Below are 13,883 nucleotides of genomic sequence, written 5' to 3' on the forward strand. Positions count from 1 at the left end.
ATTTTAGAAATGGGCTATGTCAGAATGCCAGATGCAAGGGAGGGCACCAGGATGAGGTCTCTTGTTATCTGGTGTGCTCCCTGGGGCATTTGGTGGGTGGCTGTGAGATACAGGAAGCTGGACTAGATAGGCCTATGGCCTGATCCAGTGGAGCTGTTCTTATGAGGCAGAACTGCCCCATCATAGTCCATGGAAAAGCACTGAAGCTGCCCCACCTACTTACACCCAAGGAAGCTCTCCTTACACCTGCTTTCTCAGATGGGCTCTGGCCTGATCCAGTGGGGCTGTTCTTATGTTCTTATGTTCCCCACATGGTAATGCAACTGTGCCAATGTGGTGTATGCTGTATCCCATGGTGGAGTTTCAGGCCCTTGAAGCCTCCTTGGGGAAAGGGAAAATGTATTTACTTGCCCCAGGGTAAGCCCACACTGGCCCACTGGGTCAACTCAGACTTGCACCAGTTACATCACTGGTGCAAATCCTTCAGGACCTAGATCAGTGGCTGGGATAAGATATTGGCATGCACTGCTGCTGCCGATACTGCCTCGTTCCTGGCCCTGACCTGCCCCCCTCCCTGTCCCAATCCCCACCCAGTTCCGTGCCCTCACCACCTCCCTTCTACTTCCTGCACCAAGTTACTGGCACTCCTGGGCATCCTCTGGCTGCTGGCAAGTGGAACTGCTGCTTACAACAGCAGCCAAGCCACACTGACTGGAGTGTTGTATTTTATGATATCTGTAAAGGCCTTAAACTGCTGGAACACTTCTTCTGGTGGTGTAAGAACCTAATAGGACTGGACCATTAGTTTACTTTCACTCTGCATAATGTGTGGATTGGGTCTTTGTTGTTCAACCGCAGAGCAACTGACTGTGTGCCAGAGTAGGCCTCCAGTAAAAGAGTTAGGTAAAAACCACACAGCTGTTGCCTGTTTACCTTCTCTTTTCTTCTCTCTTTCTCCAGTGACATGCACATTCTTACCACTCTTATGTAACTGATACAAGCCTCATTGCAAACAATACAGAATTCTTGGCATGCACTTGTTTTGCTTTATTCCACTACGGTTTTGTCATGGCCACAATTCCAGCTTTTAATTGAAAATTCAAGGCTGTGAAATTTGAAATGTTCAAAAACAATATTAACACAACACCTGGATTATAACAATGCTTTTCTTTTAAATTATATACAAATTTAGCTGCTTGTTGTATGAACCCACAGAACTGCATTGTCATCCTGTCTTTTGGAAAGAAGAGTTTTTCACACTCTTTGTTGTGAATCTCATACTTAAGAGAGAGAAAAAAACCCCTCAAAAGTGTGAATGTCATGGAAAAAGTTTTTTCCCCACCAACAAAAGCCACATATAATGCAGTCTCCTTGTTGTACCACATTGCTAGCTCTGAAACAGTCTATGAAAGCTGAATTATTGTATCACCTGGGGCCAGCAAATTAATACATGGAGATTTTGACAAGTTAGGTTTTTTTTTTTTTAATGCTGTCAGCAATTCATTTCCTGACAGTGACCCCAGCAGGGGCTTCAATGTGCTTCCTCCCCTTCTGACCCAGAGTGCATTCTCTTCCAATACAAGTCTCTTCCTTATACAGGAGGCAGATGGGCCAAGGGCATATTCAATGAATCAAACAAGAGGTGCATTCTGGGAGTTAGAAAAAATTCTCTAGAGTCCGCTGACAAGCAGACTCTGCAAAAAGTACATCATGCTTTAAAATGTGTGTGTACATGCATAGTGTAATGTTATTGGTTTTCATGCTCTCCAATCACATTTTATCATCATTCTAGTCTGGAATAAGCACCCTCCCACAATTATGTAAATTTAATGAAAGTAAGTGACTATGGGCACAATCCTAACCAGGTCTACATAGAAGTAAGTCCTATTGTGTTCAATGGGACTTACTCCCAGGAAAGTGAGGTTAGGATAGCAGCCTTAGTTTGTGTGTGTTGTCCTCTTCCAATGTCAAACTGATGTGTTTTCCATGCACAAAAGTGTCCAGTCATCATCGTGCTCTACACATTAGAAATGTTTTGCCCCAGAGCCCATGAGAGGGGGATACAGGGAGTAATTTGTACCCAGGCTCAAGGTCAAAAAGGAAGCCCAGGAGACAAAAGAAGGGGCCCAGAAATTTCCTGGGATCTTACATTTTTCAGTCTCACTTGGACACATGGCCCATATGGGAAGTTGGGGACGTTGTTGTGAGCACACTGCTGCAGCTGCAAGCCACATACACTGGGTCCAGGAATGCATACATGACAGTGCTTAACAGTGTCAAATCTGGAAGGAAACTGGCCTGCCACTTATCATGAAGGAGTGTATAGGTAGGAACTCAGGGATACAGGTGCGGGACTATAGCTGCTGCAGAAGTAAATTTTGTACAGGACACTTTCCATTCTAGTGTGAGCCTAAATACATACTACGATGCTAATCTCCTCCAATGATTTTCTATACTGTATTTAAAAGATTTTAGAGAGACCTAAGTGTGTTTGGTTCTCCGTATTAGTGTATCTTAGCTGCTGACACTCCACTGACAGGTAGACCTGGGCAGGGTCTCTGAGAGGAATTTTATCCAGGGGTAGAAAGTTTCTTTTGGGCCCCTTACCAAAGGGGGAGAGGATGGGATGAAACAGAGTGGGGGAGGGTGGTGATGGGGTAGACAGAATGGGGGTGGGGAGAGATAAACAGGGCAGGCAAGGGTGATGACAACCAGAAAAGTCTTTGAAGCCTATTGTATATGAAAAATGTTTAAATAAAAATGTATATTTCCAAAAAAATCTATATTTCCAGGTCTCCTAGGCTTCCCAATGTGGAGCCCAGGTCTACCTGCAGCCCAGTGGGTGGGCCAACCTTGGAAAGGGGTTGGGACCAGCCTCGGAACCTTAACCCACAGCCTAACCCCTCTCCCAGTCAGCCCGACATTACACTGTGCTGCTCAGATTTGCACCAGCAATTTCACTGGAGCAGATCTGAGTAGCCCCTATAGGGGTATCTGGGGATAAATATCCCCTTGTACTCCATCCACCTCCTAACCCTCACTGGATATAGTGCAGGCCACTTGACCTGCATGTTTCAGTGTAGGTTAGGATTGGGCTGTAATTGTATTAAACCTCCCTTGTTTTTAAGATGTAATTTCCTACCCCATGAGCATGAATGAGCTACAATGGGCCTATTCTAGGCACTTCCTAACAACGAAGTGCATGAAATTCCATTACGGGATAAAATGGGGGAGTTGCTACAGAGAAAATTTCACTAAAGGGTGTCACCACAAAAAAGGCCCTGCTCTTTGTAGCCATCAGCCTAACCTCAGGTGGTGGCAGTGTTGAGTGAAAAGCTTACCTCAGGTGATTTTTGCATATGGTTCATATTGGATACAAAATTATCCAACAGTCACCTTGGCTATTTTGTATTATATTGTACAAACATGCAGTGTTTGCATTGGCATAGCTGCACCGGCACTGGAAAATTGGATAGTATTGCGTCCATAGGCTGCACCCATGCACATTTACCTGGAGTAAGCCCCATTGAATTCCACTGGATTTACTTCTGAGTAGCCATGTATAGGATTGTGCTGATACCCACATAGGCTGGCATTTGAGTCATCATGTGCAGAATCAGTCCTTAGAATTATGCTACAGTGTGATAGTTTTCTTTTTGAACCACAGTTGAACTAATTTGGTTTGTAAAAAGTGTAAATCTGCTTTGCAAGTGGTTCTGAAGAGGAAAAGTTGTACAACGGTGCATTGCAATCATCTTTTCAATTATATATATTTAATCTGATGATGACTGCAAAATTCATCTCAGAGTTCTGAATGGGCAGATGCAAATGCAACAGCCAAAGCAATCATCCAAGCACAATTGCTAACTCTCTGCTGTGGGGATGGACAGCCAGGAAACTTCACAAGAAAGGATTTCTTTTCCTGTTCAAGGGCAATTAGTTTTGCTATTTAGTTTCACCTCAGCAAATGTGTAGGTCAGCCAGCTTCTTCATTGAATTAAACTGTCTTCACCTTTTCTTATGGCCTGGATAGGGACAAAACATCCCCAGGAACTTTATTTTTTCCCTCCCTGCAGGAGATCTCAAACAAACAACCCCTTTGCTGCTCTGTTTTTCATTTCATCTGTGGCCAGCAGGCTGCAAGGGAGCTAGTTCTTCTCCAGGACATTCACAGGCAAAACATGGGATGAACAAACTCCTTGGATCATGCGCAAGCAATGCTGGATGGTAGAGAGCTTCAGAACCAACAGTGCCTTGAGGGGCTAGCAAGAGTCGTTCTCCGCTCCATAGCCGGTGACGAGAAACCAACATATGGCACACTAAGATGAAAAAGCAAATAAACACTCAGCAGCAAAGAGACATTCCCACTGAGCGCATTCTTTCTTCCATGCCAAAAGCAGCTGCCTGTAGAATTTGTGCAGCTCAGACTCTGCCCCCCCCCCAAGCAGGTTCATGCTTTGGTGAAAACAAATGTGTTTATTACTTTTTAATGCCACCCATCGGTCAAAGCTTCTCTGCTTATGGCTCGCCCCCCCCACCCCACGTACTTGTTTATCCTCATAAACATCCTGACTAAGCAGGGCTAATTGTGGCTGCCCTAAGGTCACTCAGTAAGTTTCACAGCTGAGTGACAACTTGAACCTAGGTTGCCCAGTCCTATTCCATGGTCTTTCTGCTACACCATACTGGTATACACACCTCTCTCTGTACTGTACATAGCCACTTAGTGCTAGTGTAAGCTAATGCTGCACTTTTACAGGAACCCATGGGGGGAAGGAATGCTCTGAAGGTTTTGGCTACATGGTGAGCTAACTGGCAGCATGACTGGGTGTTCCTCACAGTTATGGAGGCTGGGTTATGCTAGTTTAGTGTATACCACTCCTGGAATAGTTAAAAACTCTTATGCTGAATGGTTTCACCATTGGCCAATGGCTGTCTTCACCTCCTTCAAAAGCAGGGACATGTGGTGTGGGAGCAGCAAATAAAGCAGAACTGCTCCATTGTAGTCCCTGGAAAAGCACCACAGCTGCCCGGCCTGCTTACACCCGAGGAGGCTCTCCTTACACCTGAGAAAGCAGGTGTAAGGAGAGCTTCCTTGGGTGTAAGTAGGTGGGGCAGCTTCAGTGCTTTTCCATGGACTATGATGGGGCAGTTCTGCCTCATAAGAACAGCCCCACTGGATCAGGCCATAGGCCCATCTAGTCCAGCTTCCTGTATCTCACAGCGGCCCACCAAATGCCCCAGGGAGCACACCAGACAACAAGAGACCTCATCCTGGTGCCCTCCCTTGCATCTGGCCTTCTGACCTCACCACATGTCCCTGTTCAAAAGTAGCAGGAAAAGAGAACTTGGGCCCTTTTACAGAGCAGCTATGCTCTTTGTTCTTGTTGCAAAGGTCCACATGTGGCTCATTCTGGAACTTGAAGGTGTGGTTGCAGCACAGTGGATCCTCATTTCTCTCACATGCATCACCCCGTGGACATCCATTCAGCTAATGGTGATTGCAGGACCAGCCCCTGCAATGTGGTCTATTTGACTGACTTGCCACTGTCTTAGCAATATAGCATATACTGTCCCAGCATTTGAACTGCTGATATTCCATATAAGCCACATTGTGTTCATAGCATGTTCATAGCATAGCAACAGAAAGCACGTTCATAGCCTCTGTTTGCTGTATGCCTGATTTGACCCACATAAACTGGGTTCTAAAGAGCTGTTTCAGCTCACACAAAAAGTTTGCACTAGCCCAGTGGCATTTCTGATGTTTTCTCTTTGCTCATCTGATTTCCGTCACATCACAATCTGCTCTTGAAACTTCCTTTAGTTTCAGAGACTTGCCATGCAGCCTGAGAGTCTGTTGTTCAAGAAAAACAAGTTTAACAAGCAAACAAGTTTAACAAGTTTGAGCTATTGGGGGGGGGGATTCTGGAAATAGTATTAGTTCACTAGTAGGTGGCAGTTTAAAAAATATTTGCAATTATTCCTTGTTTTACACATATTGTTAACAGCACTGTATCTTCCATAAGTAAGGTGGGGTTTTTTTCCTAAACATTTTATGCATACATACTACATCTCTGTCTGCAAATAAATTTTGTTCAGTGAAATGGACAAGGTAATCTACAGAGTCACAAGACACTTTGCATTTACTGAACTGTGACTTATAGAAGGCTTTTGACCTGGTCAGCAGGGATGGCCTCTTCAAGATTCTCCCCAAGATTGGATGTCCACCCAGGCTCCTCAGCATCATCAGATCCTTCCACAAGGACATGAAGGGCACTGTTGGGGCTCCACATCAGACCCCTTTGACATCCGAAGCGGCGTGAAGCAGGGCTGTGTTCTTGCACCAACCTTGTTTGGGATCTTCTTCGCTGTCCTGCTGAAGCAGGCCTTTGGAACTACAACAGAAGGCATCTATCTCTGGACCAGATCAGACGGAAAGCTCTTCAACCTCTCCAGACTGAGAGCAAAGTCCAAAGTCCAGCTGAAATGTCTGCGTGACTTCCTCTTTGCCGACGATGCAGCTATCACTACCCACTCTGGCAAAGATCTCCAGCAGCTCATGGATCGTTTTAGCAAGGCCTGCCAAGATTTTGGACTGACAATCAGCCTGAAGAAAACACAGGTCATGGTTCAGGATGTGGACTCACCTCCCTGCATTACAATCTCTGCACATGAACTGGAGGTTGTCCATGACTTTGTGTACCTTGGCTCAACGATCTCCGACACTCTTTCTCTCGATACCGAGCTAAACAAACGCATCGGTAAAGCAGCTACCACGTTTTCTAGACTCACAAAGAGAGTCTGGTCCAACAAGAAGCTGACGGAACATACCAAGATCCAGGTCTACAGAGCTTGCGTCCTGAGTACACTTCTGTATTGCAGCGAGTCATGGACTCTTCACTCACAACAGGAGAGGAAACTGAATGCTTTCCACATGCGCTGCCTCCGACATATTCTTGGCATCACCTTGCAGGACAAAGTTCCAAACAACACAGTCCTGGAACATGCTGGAATTCCTACCATGTATGCACTGCTGAAACAGAGATGCCTGCGTTGGCTCGGTCATGTCGTGAGAATGGATGATGGCCGGATCCCAAAGGATCTCCTCTATGGAGAACTCGTGCAAGGAAAGTGCCTTACAGGTAGACCACAGCTGCGATAAAAGGACATCTGCAAGAGGGATCTGAAGGCCTTAGGAGTGGACCTCAACAAGTGGGAAACCCTGGCCTTTGAGCGGCCCGCGTAGAGGCAGGCTGTGCAGCATGGCCTTTCCCAGTTTGAAGAGACACTTGGCCAACAGTCTGAGGCTAAGAGGCAAAGAAGGAAGGCCCATAGCCAGGGAGACAGGCCAGGGACAGACTGCACTTGCTCCCAGTGTGGAAGGGATTGTCACTCCCGAATCGGCCTTTTCAGCCACACTAGACGCTGTTCCAGAACCACCTTTCAGAGCACGATACCATAGTCTCTCGAGACTGAAAGTTGCCAACTACCTGACTTATAGAATTTAATATCTCGCGTAAGTCACTGTCAGCCCACTCTTATACATGCAGTGGGGAACTGCGCGTCCTCGGTCCCCCCTTGTAATGGCACTGACTGCCGTAAAGCAGTCAAAAGATGCTCTGACAGTGTGCGACTCTGTTTCCCCAATTGCTGGAGAAGGTAAGATAATGGGGGAGGCAGGAGGGTGTGGAGGTAGGGCGGAGCGGGGGTAGGGAGGATGCAAATTGGACCAGAGAAGGCCAGAGAGAAGCTGGGAATGGGCACATCAGGTCCTGGGAGGGTGGCAGGATCTGTGCCACTGGCGCCACTGATATCCTAATCCCCTTCCTGGGCCTGAGCCTGCAGTGTGGGTCAAGGTGGACCTGCACCAGCAAAATAGCTTTCGTAGGTCCAAGTAGATCCCCTTGCACTGCGACGGTTTACCTCTGGGTAAGGGAACAATTGCTCGCTTACCCAGAGGAAACCTCTTCTACTGCCCCCCACCATAGGATGCAGCAGTTGCCATTTTGGCACTCCAGCATTCATGGGTGGCAGAAAGGATAGGGCTGGGCCTGATTAGATAAATGCATTAAATAAAATCCTGCATGAATCCAGCGTTTTTTAAAAATGGAAATATTATCCCTCTTCCCCCTGATTCCTTTACCTTATCTTTACAGGCTTATAAACCTACAGAAAGGTTCATGTCTCCTTCAATATTTACATGGTGCCTAGTAAATAATAAATGATGACCATAACATTTTATATTGTCATATTTATACTCTATTTTCCTAAGTAAATCTCAATTTTTATTCACTGTTTTGTCATGAACTCTTCTCTCATAAAGCGCAAGTTCCAAACCAATTGTTCAAAGGCATTAATAGGCATGGAAGTGAAGCAGTGGTCTGGAACCATCTGAATTAAACAGGAATGGTGTGCTGAGAGCAATGCCAGCTGGAACTCCTGACTGTGGCAGATTTTTTAAAAACTCATCTGGGATTAAATAATTGAGTCGAGTAGGTTAGGTAGGCACCAGTGCAAAATCCTGAGGGGGAGGGGAGGTCTTGTTTCATTAATGAAAACTGATTGCCCCAGAAGCAGTTCCAAAATTTAGCATACTGAATGACTAGAGTAGAGGAGCTCTCACGGGTTAGCCTGAAGCCCATCTAGCCCAGTATGGTGTCTCATCATGGATCACCTCCAGATGCTTTGGAGAACAGTACTGTGTACTGATGTGCTGGAATCTAGCCAAAAAAAAAAGAAAAAGAAAAAAAAAAGCATCTTACTTGTTTAAATGACCTGGTAATCCTAACATGACATCCCCCTGTAAAAACTCATTTCCCAAGCCTGCAATTCCAGGCTTAGCAGTACCAGGATGTTGCGTTTACAAATTCATACATCTAAGAGTGTTGTATCCCACCTTTCCCCAGTGGTGCTCAAAGTGGCTAACAATTTTAAAAAAATACAATCCAGATAAATACAAAGGATAAATAATTAAGAAGACAACAATAGAACTAACAGGTGAAAACACTATAATACAAAAAAAATTAAGGCATAGCACAGCTCAAATAATCCCTTGCACATAAAACCCCCACACAAAATATCAGCGTGAATCATTAACACATAGCAGAATATGAACAGTGTTAAAAAAGAACCAGTGATTTATGGGGAGGGGGCAGAATGTACAGAAGCGGGTGTTCCCTCAGATAGTCCAGTCTTGGACAATAAAAGGCTTTAAAAGTTAAACCTGGCACCTTGAATTGGGCCCAGAAATGATTAAATTTCAATCAAATTTATCTTCAGCTTGTTGTTCCACAACCAGATCCCAATCATGACTAAGCAGTGCTCCAGGAACTCAGCAGCTCCCTCGATATTTGGTGGAGAAATACAGCTGAACCTCATCAGCCTATTGATAGTACCTCACTCCATAGCCCCAGATGACCTCTCCCAGCAGTTTCATGTAGATGCTAAACAGCATGAGGGACAATATAAACTTGTGCAGCACCCCACATACTAATGGCCAGGATTCCAAACAAGTGCCCCCCCCCAGCACCTTCTGGGACCTGTTGGCCAAGAAGGAGCAGAACCACTGTAAAATAGTGTCTTCAAGTCTCAACTCAGGCAACCACCACAGGAGGACACCATGGTCAATGGTGTCAAAAGCTGCTGAGAGGACCAGAAGGACTACAAGGGGCACATTCCCTCTGTCCAGTCCTTTCCACAGGTCATCCACCAAGGCAACTAAGGCTGTCTATGTTCCAAAGCCTGACTTGAAGCTGGAATTGAAAGGGATCCAGATTATTCTATTTCATCCCAGACCTTCTGGAGCTGAGACTCCAGAGCCTGCTTGATCACCTTTTCCAGGAGAGGGAAGTTTGATACTGGCTGGAAATTAACCATACGGTGAGATTCAGGGACAGCTTTCCCAGGAGGGGATGAAACAATGCCATCGTTAATGGTACAGGCAGTACCCTCCTTCAAGGACAAATTAACCACCCTCCCCACTCAGTTGGCCAGATCGGCCCTGGCTTATTGTATGAGCCAAGATACACAAAGGTCCACTCAAGTGGTGTAAATCGATACCTTTTAAAGTCCATGATGGAAGGTATAACTCTTCAGGAATAAATGACCAAGAGCAGCTTTCGTAATATGCTTATTTATTAAGCAAACATTTTAAAACACAGGTTCCCAAACATTGTATGATGAGATGGGAATCAAATGCATGTCAGCTATTTTTGTCCTGGAATCACCTGCCAATTCACTCTCTTTGATGGGTGTCGTATATTGGATTAGCTAAAACACATTTTGAACAGCCTTGGGAACCATAAACCAAAGCTCCCAGGGCTTACTGGCGATCAGCCTAACTTAATTTGGAAATAAACATTTGACATCTCTAGTATCAGCTGTGCCCCATTTGTGGAATAATGTTCATCTTGTTTTAATTTGAAATGATGAAATAGAATAATACTCCCATTCACAGGCAAACACAGCAGTTTCTCAAACTGCTATTTCAGGAACGAACAGCCACTTTTTTTGGGGGGTGGCATTTTGGGTGGGAAAATAGTGTGAAGAGAGTGAAACTTGGTCTCTCTGTGGACCCGACTCCTGGTCAGGCTTGTGGTCACATTACTGGTTTGTTTTTTTGCAAAAAAAAGAGGCATTCTGCAATAGCACTTTATTTGCATGTTTGCGCATCTGCTGACTGTGCTGCAGTGTGAGGAAGAAGCCATTCAGTAAAGTGTGCACATCCAGTTGCTTACTTGTATGGACAGTATGTATTTTCTACGTAAAATTCTTTCATACATCTCCTTCCACCCTCTGGCCTGTTATAAGAAATCCAAGTTTCTGCAGTGCAAATTCTCATGGCTGAGGTGCGAGGTTTAGACACATCTGAGCTGTGCCTACTGCTGAAGGCTCAGAAACCAGGTGATAGCCTCAGTCTCAAGACCTTTTGAGTGCAAGGTCTATATAATCCCCTCCTTCATTTCCCATGGCACTCAGGCCCCAATTGTTGCCGGGCACATCCTACCCTGTTTCCTCATCCTTCAGTGCATCAAGAAATTATGAAAACATTCCAAATTTTGCAAAACCACTCATTAACAAATCCTATTTATGTTAAGCCACACCTTCCCCCCTCCCCCCAAAAATGAGTTTTAATGAAGGCAAATGTCCATGTATTTTCCAAACACACCTAGGAAAAATGCTGTACAGGAAAAATAACCTTTTCACAAAGTGTTTTTGTTCTCCTGGAATATTACACTGGAGAGCTGAATTGCTGAGAAATGTGATATCTGCTTTGTTCAGTGCCACAGCAAAATAATATAGCATTGGTGTTCTCTGGCTGCTGTAAGATTAGATAACCATGACAAATCCATCAAGTCAAGTATCTTCAACCATGTTCTCATTCTTCAAAGTTGCTGGCTTCTGCCAACGAAGAAGTGTGTCTTGCCAGTTGGGCCTGAAGCAACCGGGCTTGTTGAAAGACTTAAGCTACAGAAAGGCTCCTGATAACCTCCCCTTTTGGAATGGTTGCTGACACACAAGAATTTCTTAGGAGATGATACAGCCGTTTTCCCCAAGTGTAACACTGTCCTGTCAAGAGTCCGAGCCTGCCACCCTAATCCCATTCTTAGGCATATAAACAAATTACGGAATTAAGCTCTTAGAGCACCATTAGTCACAGTCCTTAAAGCAAAACAGTATTCCCATTTCTGTTAAGAACATGCTTTTAGACTTCAGTGTTGTGGAGAAAAGCTTCAGAGCACAAATTGCTTCTCAACAAGCATGCCCCTTTCTTGCCACCTTTGATACCGCTACTATGAAAGCTATTTGGTAGCAGTCTGTGTGGGATGAGGATCTCCTGCTGGCATATCTAGTCCCATCCTGAGATTCCCTAGTGAGATCAAGCGCTAAACACAACACAGCACTACAATTGTTTCATGCACATCAATATTACGATGGGCAGGCACTGGGTCACCCTGAATAGAACTATAATGGATTCGTGCAAAAGGTCATTGAGTCCAGTACCACCCCTCAACAGTTCTAGCTTCTCCTAAAGTCTCCTGGGAGGTGATCAGCACATTGGTTTGAACTTCATTAAACAAACCCCACTACATTCCAAACACACTAATGATGCAATGAAAGTGGTCAAAAATTTCAAAATATAAGGAGTTTTCAGGTGCAGATGGCTCTTAATGTTGCAATCTGATGTTAACATTTGACTGTTTTGATTGATTGAAGTCTTGCAATTGAACAGGTACACTACAGTGTCCCCATGAGATACGAATATTGACTATTACTGCATGCCCATTGTCAAATTTGTAAGATTTAAGATTCAGTGGCAAACATGTGGTGGGGAGTTTTTATGTTTTATTTATAGGTTGAGTCTCATTATTCACGAGGGTTCCATTACCAGAACTCATGCGGATGGCAAAAGTCGCATTAAAGCACATCCATTAAAAAAATAATGTCCCTTTGCTGGGCAATTTAAAAACAGCCATGTTGACCTTTGTGATGTAAGGCAGTAATTAAGCAGACAATCCTATGATCAGTCTCTCTCCAGCTGCTTAGAAAGGCTTCCCTCTGAGCCAGCAAACCCTCCCTTCACCAATGCAAAGTGGGTGTTTTTGGGTGGGGCAGCCTGGGAGGTGGATCAGGTCTGGGAGAGGGATGGGACCTGCCCCAGAAGCCTGCGCCAAATCCCAACTGCCACCCCCGGCCTGAGATGCCTTACACCAGCTGCTTGGATTTGTGCCAGTGCATTTGCTGGTGCAGTCTGAGTAGCCCCATGTGGTGGTTGGAGCTCAACATGGGTAAGGGGAAAAATGTTCCCTTACCCCGTTGCCCTCCAGTCACCTCCTAACCTGCACTGGATACAGACCAGGCCAGTTGGCCTGCCTGTTCCTGTGTAGGTTGGGATTTGTTACAAAAGCAGCCTTGTATTTCTTCTTGCAACTGGTTCCACTGTTTTTAGAGTTTTTTCCCTTTATATGCCAATGGAGGATGACACTTCATGCGTCTGATGGAAGTGCGCAGAAGCCCATAGAGCCTCTGCTGAAGTAAATTTATTAGCCTTTTAAGGCACTATAAGAGTCTTCCTTCTTGAATCAAAAACATGCAGTCAGCAGTTTCCCCTCAGAGGCAACTCCGGCTTGTCTTCCAATAATAAGAACTAGGACAAATGGAGCTGAGAGTGAACAGAAGTGGAACGGTCCATTAAAATCAATTGTCAAATTACATCTTACATTACAAATTGGGAATTCTGTAGTATTCATAAACCTTTTTTTTTAAAGACAATACAGTATTTCTGTATTGTTCTAACAATGAGTATTTAGAAGTACAACGAAGTACTACAAGTATTTATAGTATATACCATATCATATAAGTATGGATGAAAAGTTGGAGAAATTATTCGCACTAATAATTCCTATATGAGATGAACAATAAGACCATTAACTATACAAAACCAGAACTACTCAGAGGGGTTATAATTTTAGAGGGGTAAGGAAGGCATCTAGCCATAGCACACTGCAGAAAAGCAAATCTGCATCTTCAAATATCAACATTCTTAGTTTATTTGAACTGGTTTTAATTTTTTGTCTGAAAATCACCCTGAAATTCTTTTTGATGGGAAGGCAGCTTATAAATTTAGCTGATAATATTAGTCTCAAAGTGCAAGACAGGTTGTTGCATACTACAAATTTATACGGTGGATTGGAGCACTTAAAGGATTTCCACAAATGTTTATCTCAAAAATCCATACACCATGAATACAAGACAGAGATAATAATTGTACCCTATTCTATACCCTATACAGTAGATGCAGCTGAGGCTTGTTGGTAAAGTTGCATCTGACCTGCAACAGTTCTGATGGCAGGTGGAAGTCGCATGATAAATTTATTTTTATT

The sequence above is a fragment of the Tiliqua scincoides genome, chromosome 2, assembly GCF_035046505.1.
Source record: "Tiliqua scincoides isolate rTilSci1 chromosome 2, rTilSci1.hap2, whole genome shotgun sequence".
Lineage (NCBI taxonomy): Eukaryota > Metazoa > Chordata > Lepidosauria > Squamata > Scincidae > Tiliqua > Tiliqua scincoides.